Raw genomic sequence first — 16080 nt, forward strand, 5'->3', positions numbered from 1 at the left:
TTGCAATGTAGGGCAGGAGTCATTATATTGACTCTTGGGGGAAGAACACTTCCTTCTGTTTCATAAGTAGCCTTATTAGTCATATCAACATACTGTAGCCTTAGCTAAGGAAACCATTCTATTTTACTGTAATTATAAATGACTTAGAACTACATTTCTCTCTTCCTATCACACTATTGCCCAAGGGATGACTTAGATTTCTATAAAAATGCTTACATCTACAAAATCATCATAGCTTTTTTTGAGAGTAGATATCATTAGACAGTGTCAATTAACTTACCTCATTTTTAAACTTCTGCTAACTTTTAGCTGGCATGTGACTTGTGAATTAGTTTTAATGAATGACTAATAGTAGTTATATATGAAAATGAAATATTTTACATTTTATCAATATGTTTATACTGACAAAGACTATTCTTTTGCTAGAAAGAGTTATGACAGAGTTGAGAATCAAGCTTATTCCATTGGACTAGCCCAAGAGAGAAAAATGATATATTAATAAATGGAATGGCTAAATTAACTGTTTTTGAAACACATAACACCTCACTTTGAGAAAATTCCTCATTGAAAAAATATGTAATCTTTCTGACAATTCTCTCTATTGTAAGAATGTCTATAATGCCCTTAGTCAAGGACTCAGGGTCTTTATCTTATTATTTAAATATAATCAGCATTTTAAAAAATATTGGTAACAACTTGCATGAATTTGACATGGCCAGAAGCAGGTTCCTGCTGTGAAAAGGAAAATTTAGTGTGTTTCAATGATTAAATACTCTTCAGTGAAACTGATCTCCTCCCTCACCACTTGCCCTCACCATTTTGAATAATGAATAACATAATGAACTCTTTATTGCAAAAATTTTGGATAAGTACAAGAGAGATACTTATTTTCATTTTATAAATGAGGAGATCAAGCCTCAGCGAGGTGATGTAGTTAGCCCAAGATGACATGAGAAGACTTGGAAATCCAATTCACTTCTATTTATACCTATGTTTCTATCATCCCTTCCCAGAAATATCAATACTAAATTAAAGTTGGATCAATTAAAGTTCATAGTCTTAAAAAATTGTTGTCTATGATTATGAAAGATACCATATATTTGTATATATAGTTTTTTTTTTTTTAAGGTGAATGTGTACTGTTTGCTGATAATGTGAAAGGCACACTTTCGTTCTTTATCTTCTAAAAGGTTGCATTTCTTTTCTTAGAAGTGATATTGTACTTAGGCTTCTGAAAAAGGGTATTATTATAATATGATTCTGTGTTAATTTGCCTTCCTTAAGTTATGTTGCTTCTGCTCCCATCATGGTTAGGACTGAACACAGTTTTGTGTGGTGTTCCAAGCTTAGAGTTTAAAGAAGTTGTGGCAGATGGAGCTGCTGAGAAAAATGTATCTGCCTCCTTGCTTAGGCAGTTGAATGTGAAAGGGTTCAATATACTTAAAGAGAAACAGCAACTCATCAGATATAGGGAAACCAAACCAGGGCATATGGCTGTTTAAAACCAAAATATTATCTCTCTGACCCCTGGGGGGGAGGGACTAGCATATTTGAGAAGTTATCTTTTTTGAGAGACCTTTTTAGAAGATTCAGGAAAGAATACATAACCATTCTATGTGAAAGAAAAATCATCAGAAACAGAAAAAATGGTTTAGATGGCATTAAAAATGTACTGGAATGATAGATGATTGGCTAAAGAAGCTGTAGTACATATATACAATGGAATATTACTCAGCCATAAAAAGAGATGAAATACTGCCATTTGCAACAACATGGATAGACCTCGAAATAATCATGCTAAGCGAAATAAGCCAAACAGAAAAAGTTAAAAATCACATGATATCACTTACATGTGGGATATAAACCTAAAAGCAACAAAGGAACAGGACAAACAAACAGAGACTTACGGACATCGACAATGGACTAGTGGTTACCAGAGGGTAGCGGGTAGGGAGGAGGGTGGAGGTAGACGGGGTAAAGGGTGTCAAATATATGAGGGTGGGGGAGGGTGAAATGGGTAAAGGGGATCAAATATATGGTAGTTGAAGGAAACTGGACTTTGGGTGGTAAACACACATAGAATATATAGATGTCAAATTATAATATACACCTGAAAATTATATAATCGTATTAAGCAATGTTACCCAAATAAACTTAATAAAAAATGTACTGGAAAAGCAATCATTTAACAAACTATCACCTAATCTAATATGCGTATGTGAATTCCCTTATAGAAAAAGCAATTATTTGCCCTAATATTTCAGTAGTATTATTTCACCTTCTCAGAAAGTATTTTATACCATGTCAAGAATGCATTCATTATTCTTTTACTTTATTAAACAATATTTTTGATAGAAATAAAATAATAAAAGGTAACATTTAGTATGTATTCTCTATGTCATGGATTAAAGTGATTTACATTAGATGACACTTTGAATAATTGCAAAGCAACCTTGTGAGACAAGTACAAAGTTATCATGTCTATTTATAGGTAAGAAAGTTGAGGCAGAGGGAGATTAAGTAATTTGCTCATGGTGGGGCTAGGATTCAAACCCAGAAAGTCTGGCTCTACACTCTGCTCTTATCTGCAATGCTTTTTTGTTTTCCAAAGTAACATTACCACCAACTCATCTTGCCATGTTTAAAAATAAAGTCTAGCAAGAAGTAAAATTTTACTCAAAAAGACTAATTGAAAATAATTTAATGAAGATAGTTATAGAAACATAGGCAGATTTAAAGAAACTGTGAGAAAGATATTGAGACAACTGAGACCAAACCAAAAGCAGGCACCCATCACCACGTCTACATTGGAAGTGGCAAAGGTAAAATATTGTGGTAGAGAAGCTGGAGTCAGAGTCAGAGGCTTTTTCCTAGAGGGACTCAGCAGCTTGCAAAAATGTGGGAACAAGACAAAAAGAAATAGTAATAGAAACACACTGACCTCTCTCTTCTCTTAGAGATCTCGTGCCAATGCTTCCCACACTCTGAACACAATTGAAAGTCAGAAGTCAAGGGGACCAGGCTGACTTAGCCCACAAGTTCAGCCCATAACCAGGCTGAGAAGGTCAGAGAAAAGATTTGGAGGTGGGGATATGGTGGTAGCAAATGGACAATCAGCAACACCTGAAATAAAATAAATGTAATTTTGCTTCCAGTATAACTAATGGGGTTCATAAATTAATCATCATTCATAAGTAATTATTTATTAGATTTTATATTGTAGGTTGTTTCAGTAGTTATTTTCTTATTCTGATTTCTGATAGTGGATCACTGTCATAAAAATCATTGTAAAATTAATGTATCTCTGTTAATTTAAGCGGCATGTAAGTCATTAAAAATTAAAATTAGCTCATTAAATATTGTTATTTGAACATAAATAGTTGTAGTATTTTTAAAGTAATCAATCATACTACAATACTTCTAATATTAATCTTCAAGAAGCTATATTAATTCAGAAAATGTGTAGGATACATTTGGTTTACCACTGATTATCAAAAACTATTTTATCATTAAAATTTCTCTAATAAATTCCTTATTGATTTTAAAACCAAAATGAAAAGCCAATAACTTTTACAATATACATATTTGAATAACATGACTACCAGATTTAATTGCATCAAGAACACAATGTGGTGTTCTTCAGGTCACATTGTGCAGTTTATGATAGTTTTAATGGTTAGGAACAATAACTGCTTTTTGAACTCATTATAATTGATAATGCCTGGAGCATACAATGCTTCTGAAGGCAAGATGCACTAATCATTAACTCACTGTAATGTCCCGGAAATGAACTCTAGAAAGAACAAATTGTTGCTACTTTTAATATATTTTTAAAAATACAATAGATTATCCTTAGGATTTTTTTCTCAGCACTGAAAAACATTACCAACAATTGTACATTGTGCAATGTAAAAACTGAAGGAAAAATAGAAATTGGTTTTTCTTCTAACGGCGATGTTTTATGTAAAACCATTAAGTGATACATGAACCATAGCAGGCAAAATAGCTAACATTTTATTAATAATCACTATATTGTTTTATGGTTTTTAGACCTTATTTTCTAGTCATTTTAATAATCATTTTACATCCATTATCTCAAGTATTTTCACAATAACTCTATAAGTTAGTACTATTATTATCTATAGTTTTCAGATAATGAAGATTGAAGTTCAAAGCAATTTATATACTCAAGGTTTCACATTTATAAGAATTAGAGCCATGAATAATCTGCAATAGTATATTAACTCTAAATTTTGCTTTTAACATATACTAGGATATAAGCTCCCTAAAGGGCAAGGAATTTAGTTTGCACCTAGATTCCCAGTGTCTAGGACATAATAGACATTGCAATGTCTATTTGAACCCAAGTCTATCTAACTCTAGGCATTACACTCTCAACATCCACACTAGGCTGCAAAGTAATAAATTGATTTGAAAAGAAGTAATTGAAATATTTGACATATTTTACTTATTATTCTTTAATTAAAATATAGTTGACACAAGTTAATACCCATTTGTCACCATAGTTATTATGATGTTATTGATAATATTCCCTATGCTGTATACTATATAACCATGATACCTATTTGGTAATTGAAATTTTGTACGTCTTTTTCCTCTTCACCTTTTTACTCATCCCTAGCACCCTCCCTTTTGGCAACCACCAGTTTGTTCTCCATTCCTATAAGTCTGATTCTGTTTTTGTTTCGTTTGTTCATTTTTTTTTTTTTGATTTACATATAAGTAAAGTCATATGGTATTTGTCTTTCTTGGTACAACTTATTTCACTTAGCTTAATATCCCCTAGTTCAATCCATGTTGTTGCAAATGGGAAGATTTCATTTTTTTAATTGCTGATTAATATTCCATTGTTTATATATAAAATATACAAAATCTTCTTCATTCATCTATCAAGGAAAATCTAGGTTGCTTCCATGTCTTGGCTACTGTAAATAATGCTGCAAATAGAGGTGCTTATATCTTTGAAGGCAGTATTTGGTATATTTTAAATGTTTGCCTTGACAACCAAAAACATTTAGTTGTATAAACATTATATGATTATATGACAGTATGGTTATTTGCAACTTACATTTATTAGAAAACTAGCAAAAACTTTCGATATGCATAAAATCTTACTGTTTTATTTTAAATATCTTTAAAATCATAAATGTAATATTAGTATTCTACATATTGAAAAATAAGCAAAAGAGAAACTTAGAAAGCATAAAAAGTAAAAGCGATGTAAAGGAAGATTGAAGTAAAACAATATAAAAACTAAACTTAGAAAATATAAAGTGATCTCAATTGTATACTGTTGGAAAGATTTCAAATAGGGCCTGATGGAGTAAAAGAAAACGAATTCAGAATTCTAATTTCGGTGTGATAACTAACATGGCATACATTTTAGAATAATAAATTAAAAAGTCATAGACATTTTCAGTATTCTTCAACACATTCAGCTAAAATTTATCAAATATTCAGTAAGTTGATAGTGTGATAAACTCTTACTAAAATAGATGCCTTTATTTCACGCTAAACTCTCTTTAGTGGTTATTTTTTTATTTTTTACTATATTATTTGTCTATTGAATGCTCAAAAGCTGGAGAAATAAAATCAGAAATAAACAACTAACAGCTTATGGGGAACATTACTTTTAAACTAGCTAGCTCAGTTGTAAAAAGCAAATATTTCAGCCCCGACCTTATTAAACAATTAATTTGTATAATATGAAAATGATTCATATGATATGAGTATATGACAATATATCCTAATTATTTTTTCAAAAATTTTGTTTCCTCTCATGTAGCAATACCCTGAAAAAAATACACTTTTTATTTTGCCATTCTGACTTGTGTGCTTACGGTTGCCTCATCCTGAATTTTCACTTTAACTACTAAATGTACAAAGCAATTCACCACTTATGGAATTCATTTTATTAAGATGGAATTTTAACTCATCTGAAACATTTTTTTATAACTTGAAAAATCTTTTAAAAATCTTTAAAAAGTTAATGTTGGTCCTGTCTTTAATACTTCATATGATTAAAAACATTACTTTTGTAGAATGTTGACTTGGAAAAGTAAAGCTTATGTAAGTGAAGTTATATTGTCTATGAAAGAAAATGTTCACATAAGAAAAAGATTAAGCCATAACATGTAATGATGAATGATCAAAAAGAACCTTGAAATTTAATTTTATTTTAACAAAAAAGAAAGAAAAATAAAAGTAGGAATCGATTTCCCTTAATCACTTTGAAATATTTTAGACCTTTAGCATAATCACCAATGGGAGACCCCTGGGGGTTTCCAGAAGTTGTAATCAAAGCAAAAATTGAAAAGAGAACAGCAAAAATGCAAAGAAAGAATGAAATAATCAATGATTAAGTAAAGCAAAATTAATCTAATGTAGTTTTTTCAAAAACACAATAACTGTAAGCAATGTAAGAAGATACAAAAGATTTTTTTACCCCAGTTCATTCTGAGCAGTTGTGCTGTTCTTTAAATCAGGAATACAGCAGGAACCCCAGTAGGTGGAAGTCCGAGTCAGGGGATAAATCACCTCTATCTCTTTAAGTTAGCCTAGTTCTTGTTTACATATATTTTTATACAGTTTTGTTTTCAGAGTAGGTGAGAAGATGCCAGTAGAACTAACAGAATTAAGTTTTGCCCTTTATTTGTAAATGCAATACAAGCAAGTGCTCAGTAAGTAACTTAAATACCTACAGGCTTTCTGGATGTCCCTAGAGAGGGGAGTGGGGGACAAAACACAGTTTCTGTCTTTAGGAGGCTATGCAAAGACAGAAAAGTAAATCGAAAGTGTATAAACCTTCTTGTGAATATGATGATAAAGGATGCTTTGCAAGCATGTAGGTTTGTTTGATAATTGGATATGATGCTATGGAAAAGTAGGAAGTTCTTGTCATAGGGGAGAAAATGTGCTAAGATTTTTTTGTTCAGTATTAGAAGAAAGTAAGTTGGGTAAATTTTATATATTTATATACACATTATTAGTATATAAGTTATAAAATATAGAATATATATTATGATACATATACAAAAGTTATAAAATATAAGATAGTCAAGTTTTATATAGGTGTGTCTGGGTGTGTATGTGTATGTGTGTTTAAGGCAGAAAGGAGAGAGAAAATGTTTTTGATATTTGTACTTCATTTTAAAAATTTTTAATGGGAATATTATGAGAGTTACCAATGAGACTGGAAAAAAAAATTTGAGATTTCTGATTTAGAGATCCCAGTGGTACGCTCTCAGAATTGATTAGAAAGGAACACAGTATAAATAAAGAGATAAGAAGAATTTTGCTGTAAGGCAGGTAAGAAATGATGAAACAGGAGATTTTCATTTGTTAAAAAAATAGAATTTGGAGTCAGACTTTTCAGATTCTGTGTCCTCCATATGCCAATCCTGTGATCTTAGATAACTACTAAAACTTCCTAAACCTAATATAGATGTGGTAGTAGCGTAAATATTAGAGAATATGCTCAATCTGCTTTGAGCATATTAGTTATTATTTTAACACTACAAAATTATAGATTTATTAAAGTATAATGAATGTACAATAAACTTTACATAGCTTAAGTGTACAAATCATATTTGCTATGTCTATATACCCATTAACCCAACACTCACAATCAATGTCATGAAGATATACATCACGCTTAAGAGTTTCTTCATGCCTTTTGTAACCCACTTTATTTAAATTTCTTTGAAGACACTGACCTTTTAATTTTTTAACTTTTTATTTTGAAGTAATTATAAATTCACACTAAGTTATAAAGATAGTAAAGACACTTATTCAGTACTCTTTACCCAATTTCCCCAAATAGTTGCATTTTATACAATTATAGCACAATACCAAAACTTAGAAATTGACTTTGGTACAATGTGTATGTTTATGTATTTTAATTATATGTGTAGATTCATGTAATTACAACCACAATCAAGATATAGAACCATTTTATCACCACAAAGTTCTCCCTTGTCCTATCTCTTTATAGTTACACCAATTTGTCCCCTTCGAGATGCCACACTTTTGGCAACCACCACTCTATTTTCTTTATAATTTTATCATTTTAAATATGCTATATAAATGGAATCATACAGTATGTGACCTTTTGATAATGGTTTTTCTTACTAGCATAATACTCCTGATATCTATCTAAATTGCCACATGTATCAATAGTTCATTATTTTTATTTATTTTTAATGCCTACAGCACCTGGTCTTCCTAGGCGGTCTCCTATCCAAGTACTAACCAGGCCCGACCCTGCTTAGCTTCAGAAATCAGACAGGATTGGGCATATTCAGGGTGGCATGGCTGTAGACAATAGTTCATTATTTTAGTGTTAAGTAATATCCCATTGTATAGTGTGGCACATTTCTTAAACAATTATGTATAAAAGAAACTGGACTATCTTCTTACACCATATACAAGAATAAACTCAAAATGGATTAAAGACTTAAACGTAAGACCGGAAACCAAAAAACTCCTAGAAGGAAAGACAGGCAGTAAACTCCCTGACATTGCTCTTACTAATATTTTTTTTTCTGATATATCTCCTCAGGCAAGGGAAACAAAAGAAAAAGTTAACAAACGGGACTACATCAAACTAAAAAGTTTTTGCATAACAAAGGAAACCATCCACAAAATAAAAAGACAACTTACTGAATGGTAGAAGACATTTGCTTATGATACATCTGATAAAGGGTTAATATCTAAAATATATAAAGAACTCATACAACTTAACACCAAAAAAAAAAAAATAATTCAATTAAAAAATGGGCAGAAGACTTGAAGAGGTATTTCTCCAAAGAAGACTTACAGATGGCCAATAGACATATGAAAAGATGCTCAAGGTCACTAATCATCAGAGAAATGCAAATTAAAGCCACAATGAGATATTGCCCCACACCTGTCAGAATGGCTATCATCAATAAATCAAAAAACAAGTGTTGGCAAGGAAGTAGAGAAAAGGGAACCCTTGTACCCTCTCTGGGATTGCAATTTGGTACAGTCACTGTAACAAACGGTTTGGAAGTTTCACAAAAAATTAAAAATAGAACCTCCTTATTACCCACCAATTGCACTTCTGGGTATTTATCCAAATAAAATCAAAACAGTAATTGGAAAAGATATGAGCACCCCTATGTTCACTGCAGTGCTATTTACAAGATATAGATATAGAAGCAACCTAAGTGCCCATCAGTAGACAATTGGATAAAGAAGGTGTGGTATATGTGTGTGTGTGTGTGTATATACATATATATATATGAATATTACTCAGCTATAAAAAATGAAATCTTACCATTTGTAATGACATGGATGGATATAGAGGATAATATGTTACATGAAATAAGTTAGACAAATACCATATGATTTCACTTATATGTGGAATCTAAAGAACAAAATAAATGAGCAAACAAAATGAAAACAGACTCATAGATACAGAGAACAAACTAGTGATTGCCAGATGGGATGGTTTTTGGAGGGCTGGGTGATAAGAAGTACAAATTGATAGTTACAAAGTAGGCATAGGGATGTGAAGTATAGCACAAGGAATATAGTCAATAATATTGTAATGGCTGTGTATAGTGCCAGAGTAATCGGGGAGATCACTTCATAAATTATATAAATGTCTAACCTCTATTTTGTACATCTAAAGCTAATATAAAATAAAATTTAAAAGTAAATAGCAACATTACTGTTAATGGAAAGTGATATGGCTTTCAGGGAAAGATGATTTCTGTTTTCCTTGCTTTTATACCTGAGCAGAGTTTCTATAACCACATATGCCATTGATTATTTTTTGTGTGTGTTTTGTTTGTTCACTCAATAAACACTCAAAAACAGGAAAAAAAAACCCACGTAAAGGTTTTTGTGTGGACATTTTATTTCTGTGGGAAAATACTTAGGACTGAAATTGATGGGCATATATTAAGTGTACATGGGTTTTGGTTTTGTTTTCTTGTTTTTTAAAGAAACTGACAAAACTTTTGCCAGACTAGATGTATCATTTTGTGTTCCTACCAGCCAATGTATATGAATGATTCAGTTTCTCTGCATCTTCAACAGCATTTGCTATTGTTACTTTTTAAAGTTTATATTCTAAGATGTGTGTAGTGATATCTTATCATGGTCTTAATTTCAATTTTCTTTATGGCTAGTGATGTTGAACTTTTTCTATGTGTTTGTTTTCCATTTGTATATACTCTAGTATCTGTTTCATGTATCTAGCCCATTTTGTAATTGGTTTGTCTTTTTTTTCGTACTATTGAATTTTGAGAGTTCTCTAAACATTATAAAGTATTTTGTAAGATATGGTTTAAAATATTCCTTCCCATGTTGTAGCTTGTCTTTTCATCCTCTTAACGTAGTATTTTTACAGCAAAAAAATTATTTTTAATGAGTCCAGTGTATCAATATTTTCCTTCTGTGGATCATGCTATTGTTGTGTCAGATCTAAGAACTTTTCACCAAGCCCATAGATTTTTTTTCCATAGGCAGTAAACTTTTTGACACTGCTTATAGATTTTCTCTCCTATGTTTTCTTCTGAAAGTTTTATAATTTTATGTTTTACATTAAAATCTATGATCCATTTTGAAAAATTTTTGTATAAAGTCAGGGTTCATATTCATATTATGTTTTACACACACACACACACAGAGACACACACACACACACACACACACACACCTCTCCAGGTTTTTTAGCTGTCTTTAATAAAAGGATTATGAAAAAGCACATTTATTTCACCTTTTCAGAAATCAAAGTCCCCTCAAATTGACCTTTGAAAACACTGCAATAGCAGTAGATTCTGTGGTTCATAATATATGTAAAATTAAAATGTATGTCAAGAATATCACAAACTACAGAAGAGGACAAATGTGAGTACTGTTTTAAAGTTCTTATATTTTATGTAGTTTTAAAATGCCATTTGAATCTAAACTGTGATAAGTTAAAAATGTATACTGTAAACACAAACAGAACAAATAAAAATAAAATAATAAGGTATGGCTAATAAGCTAAAAAAATTATTAATTGGAATAATAAAATATACTCAATTATTTCACAAGAATTCAGAAAAGGGGAACAGAGAACAGATAGGAAATTTATAAAACATATAACAACATGATAGCTCTAAACCAAATGTATCACTCATTAAAATAAATGTAAAAATTTCAAAATACCTTAATCAAAAGTCAATTATTAGAATGAATTTTTAAGCATTGTACAACTTTATGCTGCCATTTAAAAAAAAAAGTCTTTAAAAATAAATATTTGTTTACTATAAATGAATGAAAAAAGATATGCCATGGCAGCCCTAATCAAACAGAAACTAGAGTTACTGTATCAATATCAGACAAATTATATTACTAGGAACAAAGAATATCAGTTAATAATGTTGTGGAGTTAATTCACTGAGAGAGAATTTGAACATCTTAAACATGTATGTGTCTACTAACAGAACAGTGATACATGAAGCATTAACGTATAAAACTGAAAGAATAAGAGAATGATCCATAATTATGGCTATAAATTTTAATGCCACTTCTTCAATAATCAAAAGGATATATAGGTAGAAAATTATGAAGAACATATTAAACTTGAACAAGGTTGTCAGTCACCATCATCCAATTGATATTTATAGAACTCTCACGCAACGACAGCAGAATACATTTTCCTTCTAAAGGCACACAGAGTGTTTATCAAAATAGCCTATATTCAAGCAATAGCAAAATCTCAATAAACTTAAAAGATTCAGGTAAAGCTAAGCATTTTCCCTGGTGAAAATGGACTTAAATTAGAAATCAATAACAGAAAAATACCTGGATTATTTTCAAGTGTTTTCAAAACTAAATGATACTTGTCTCAACAATGCATGGGTAAAAGAGAAAATCAAAAGGGAAAATAGAAAGTATTCTGAACAGAATGAAATGAAAACATAACATACAAAAATTTGTGTCACTCAACTCAAGCAGTGCTGAATAGGAAATTTGTAGCACTAGAATTCGTAAAACAGAAAAGAAAATGTATCACATCATAATTTTCTACCTTAAAAAACTGAAAAAGAAAAGTAACATACTCAAAGTAAGCAGAACAAAGGAAATAATAGAGATAAAATCAGAAATCAAAGAAGCAGAGAACAAAAAATTAATTTTAAAAAGTCCAATAAAATCAGAAGCTTGTTCCTTGTGATCAACAAGATTCATAAACCTCTAACCAGAATGAATAGCAATCAAACAAATTACCAATATCAGAGATGAGAAAAATGACTACAGATATTTTAGAAATTAGGAAGATAACAAGAAAATATTATCAACAACTTCGTGCCTATTATCTCGACAATTTAGAAAAAATGGACAATATTCTTGGACAATTTCCAACTACCAATGCTTGCTGAAAAAGAATGATAACCTGAATACCCTGCTATCTGCTAAAGAAATTTAATTTTTAGTTACAAAACCTATTCACAGAGAATACTCCAGGCTTAGATATCCTCACTGGTGAATTCTATGAAACACTCAAGGAAGCAATAATAACATTTCTACACAAAATCTTCAGGAAAATTGGAGAGGAAGAAACACTTCCCAACTCATTCTAAGCGGCAAGTATTACTCTAATATGAAAATCAGAAAAGTCATTACAAAGAAGTCACAGACCCATTTCCTCATGAAGAGACACAAGTATTTCTTAACAGTTTAGTGAATTAAATCTGACAATATATAAAAAGTATAATATATCATGACCAGTTCAATTTATCCCAGTTATACGAGAGTAATTTAACATTTAAAAATCAATTGATACATTTCACCATATTTACAAACTTACAAAAAAACCTGCGATCATCTCAAAATACACAGAAAAAGTATTTGACAAAATTCAACATTCATACATGATAAAAACTCTCAGTATGCTAGAAATATATGGAAATTTCATAAACTTGATAAAGGTATTTATGGAAAACCTACAACTAACATTATTTTTAATGGTGAAAGACTGAAAAGTTTTCCTTCATTTGAAAACAAGGCAAAGAGAATCCTGTCACAATGTATTATAAACATTGCGTTGGCACTTATTAACAGTGTGATAAGTTGAGGCAAAAAATTTATAGGCACATAGATTGAGAAGAAAGCAAAACTCTCTTTATTTTTAGATATCACTGTCACCTATGTAGAAAGTCCTAAAAATTCTAGAAATCTCCTAAAACTAAAAAACAAATTTTGCAAGGTTGCAAGATAAAATTTCACAATACAAAAATTAATTGTATGTCTAAATGCCAGGAAGAAAAAAAATCATGTCAAGATAAAACAGTGTTATTGACAATAACATCAAATGTGTAATACTTAGAAATAAATCTGGCAAAAGATATTTGAAATATCTCTTCTAAAAACTATAACATTGCTGAGAAAACATAAAGACTTTTGAAAAATGAGAATATCTATCTTGGTCATGGATCTTAATTCTCAGTACTTCTAAGATGTCAGTGCTAAGTTGTTCTCTAGATTAAATTCAATTCCAATAAAAGTCCTAGTAAGATTTTTTTTTTTTTGGTAGAAATTATGTTGTTTCTTAAATTTATACGGAAATTCAAAGATTCCAGAACAAGCAAATCAGTTTGGGGGGAAAAAAAAAAAAGACAAAGTGAGCGAAATATAGTACTCATTTCCAGGCTTATTATAAAGATACAGTAAGATAAAATTTGAAAAACATGAAGTAACATACTCTGTCTGGAAATGGATTGGAAAAGAGAGAGTCAAACCTTATTTTTTTTTAAAAAATTGGTGATTGTGACATAGTAGATTCATTGTACACTAGAGACAAAAGAAAGTGCGTGTAGTAACCACAGAATTTGTAGCACAATTTAGAAGAAAGCTTAAAGGGGGACAAGAGGACTTTCTATATCTCCCAAAGTTGTGTCATAAATCAAAGAGAAAAAACAAAAACTACTATATATAGGCATTAATTGTTCCAGATCGGGAACATAGAAAGAGCAGATTTGAAATGATGATTTTGTTTTCCTTGAGTATAAAGATATGTGGGACATTTAAGTGGAGACATTTACCTTGCCATTTATTAATGGTTCTGGCTGGTGAAGATCTTAAGATACAGAATTTTTTTAAAAGCTTTATTGACTCATCAGCATTTCAATGATAATTCCAAGTACAGAGTGTGTTTAAAATCATCCAAGAGTAGAGAAAAAAGTGAGTTCTGAAAATAGAAAACTATGAGAAAGTGATTGAAGCAGAAGGTAGCAGAAGCCTGAAAAGGAAACCCAAGCATTAACTGTGAATTAGAGATTGTCACTAAAAACACTGGAGAAAAGGGTTTCAGAAATTAGAACTGGTCAATAAATAATATTAAATGCTTTGAGGACTCATAATGACAATGATTTCAAGATATCCATTATTAGAAAAGTTTAAAAGACTTTATACAACTTTTTATGCATGTTATTCTTTAAATATCCCAACTAATTCCCTGTGTCAGGATATTGAGGCTCAGAAAGTTTATGAAAGTTAGTCAAATTCAGGCTGCTTTTTAGTGGTAGAATCAGATTGAAATCTTGATAGGTTGACTCTAGAACCTATATTCTTAAACATTTTTGGGGAAATTACTTGTAAACTCGATGAGATCAAATATAGCAAAATAGGCAGTGTCACCACTTGCATTAAGTACTTATAAAATGAATGAGACATTTATTCATTCATCCATTCATTTACATATTTACTATATATTTATGTTATATATATATATTCAATATTTATTATATATAATGTATTCAATATTTACTATATATTCAATATCTACTATAAGCTTGTTACTTTATTAGGTACTAGAAATACAAAAAAAATGTTGAGGTCTTTATGCTAGAGAAGATTATGTAGCAGTAATGGAATGCACTCACACTTAAAAAGTTTGTCTTGAAGGGTAATATCACTTAGACAGCAGTTAGAAAAGAATACATTTTGTGAAAGACGGTAAAACAATAAACATGATCACATCCTGAAGCAAAAATAGACCGTTAGAGAAGAAATCATTGAAGATGTACAGACAAAGATAATGATGAGTAGGTGACTGATGGATGAAGCTTCCTGAGGAGATGGGCAGTGTGGTTTCAATTATGGAAGCAACAGTTCCTGAAATTTGTTGGAATGATGCCCATGTAATCCATCTTGTATTAAGGATTGAACATTAATGTCTGCCTCCCATTCCCCAAGTCATATCTTGAAGCCCTAACCCTCAATGTTATGATATTTGGAGGTAGGGTCTTTGGGAGGTGATAAAGTTTAGATGATGTCACAAGCATTTGGGCCTCCATGATGGGATTAGTGTTATTGTAAGAGGAAGAGACCAGAGAGAGTTCTCTCCCTCCCTCCACCATTCAATGGCTCAGCAAGAAGGCAGCAATTCTCAAGCCAGGAAAAGGGCTCTCACCACTTTGTTCTTGGACTTCTCATCCTCCAGAAGTCTGAGAATTAAATGTCTGTTGTTTAAGCCTACCAGTCTATTGTATTTTATTATAGCAGCCTGAGTTGACTAAGACACCTTTCTTCCTTGCTTTCATTTTGAATTAGTGAGAAAAACATAATAAAAATAAACAGATAAATACTGTATATTTATAAAAGAAATACAAAAATCTGGTTCATTTGGGGAAGATTATATCAGCAAGAAATGTTATAAGAGTTTCCACATTGTGAAGTATATAGCTGAATTTTCTAAATGTGCATGTTTGGTCCAAGGAATTATAGAAATCCTCATATCAAAATTAAGCTTTATTGTAAAAAAAATAGAAATGCAAAATTTGAGAAACCTAAGAGAATATATTACCCTTCAGGAAAGCTTGTTAGCACATTTAGAACATTCAGGATAATTGGTATCTCTAGAAAGGGAGATTTTCCAACAATTCTTTATACTTTGTGCCTCTAAGTTAGAAAATTGTTGATTTTTTTCTAATCTAAATCCTTCCTTTCACAAATTAAGCCCTTTGGGTGTTCTTTTTCAATCTGCTTTAAAGTTATTGAACTTAAAGTTTTAAAATCTACCTTTCATTGTTATTAATCTAT

At 30.7% G+C, this 16080-nt stretch overlaps 2 pseudogenes; one reads left to right on the top strand and one right to left on the bottom strand.

Moving 5' to 3' along the window:
* Positions 1 to 16080, top strand: part of LOC102891864 — a 186593-nt pseudogene that overhangs the window by 77932 nt on the left and 92581 nt on the right.
* On the bottom strand, positions 8224 to 8342 carry LOC112483611 (annotated as a pseudogene).

Source organism: Pteropus alecto, unplaced genomic scaffold (genome assembly GCF_000325575.1).
Source record: "Pteropus alecto unplaced genomic scaffold, ASM32557v1 scaffold164, whole genome shotgun sequence".
NCBI lineage: Eukaryota > Metazoa > Chordata > Mammalia > Chiroptera > Pteropodidae > Pteropus > Pteropus alecto.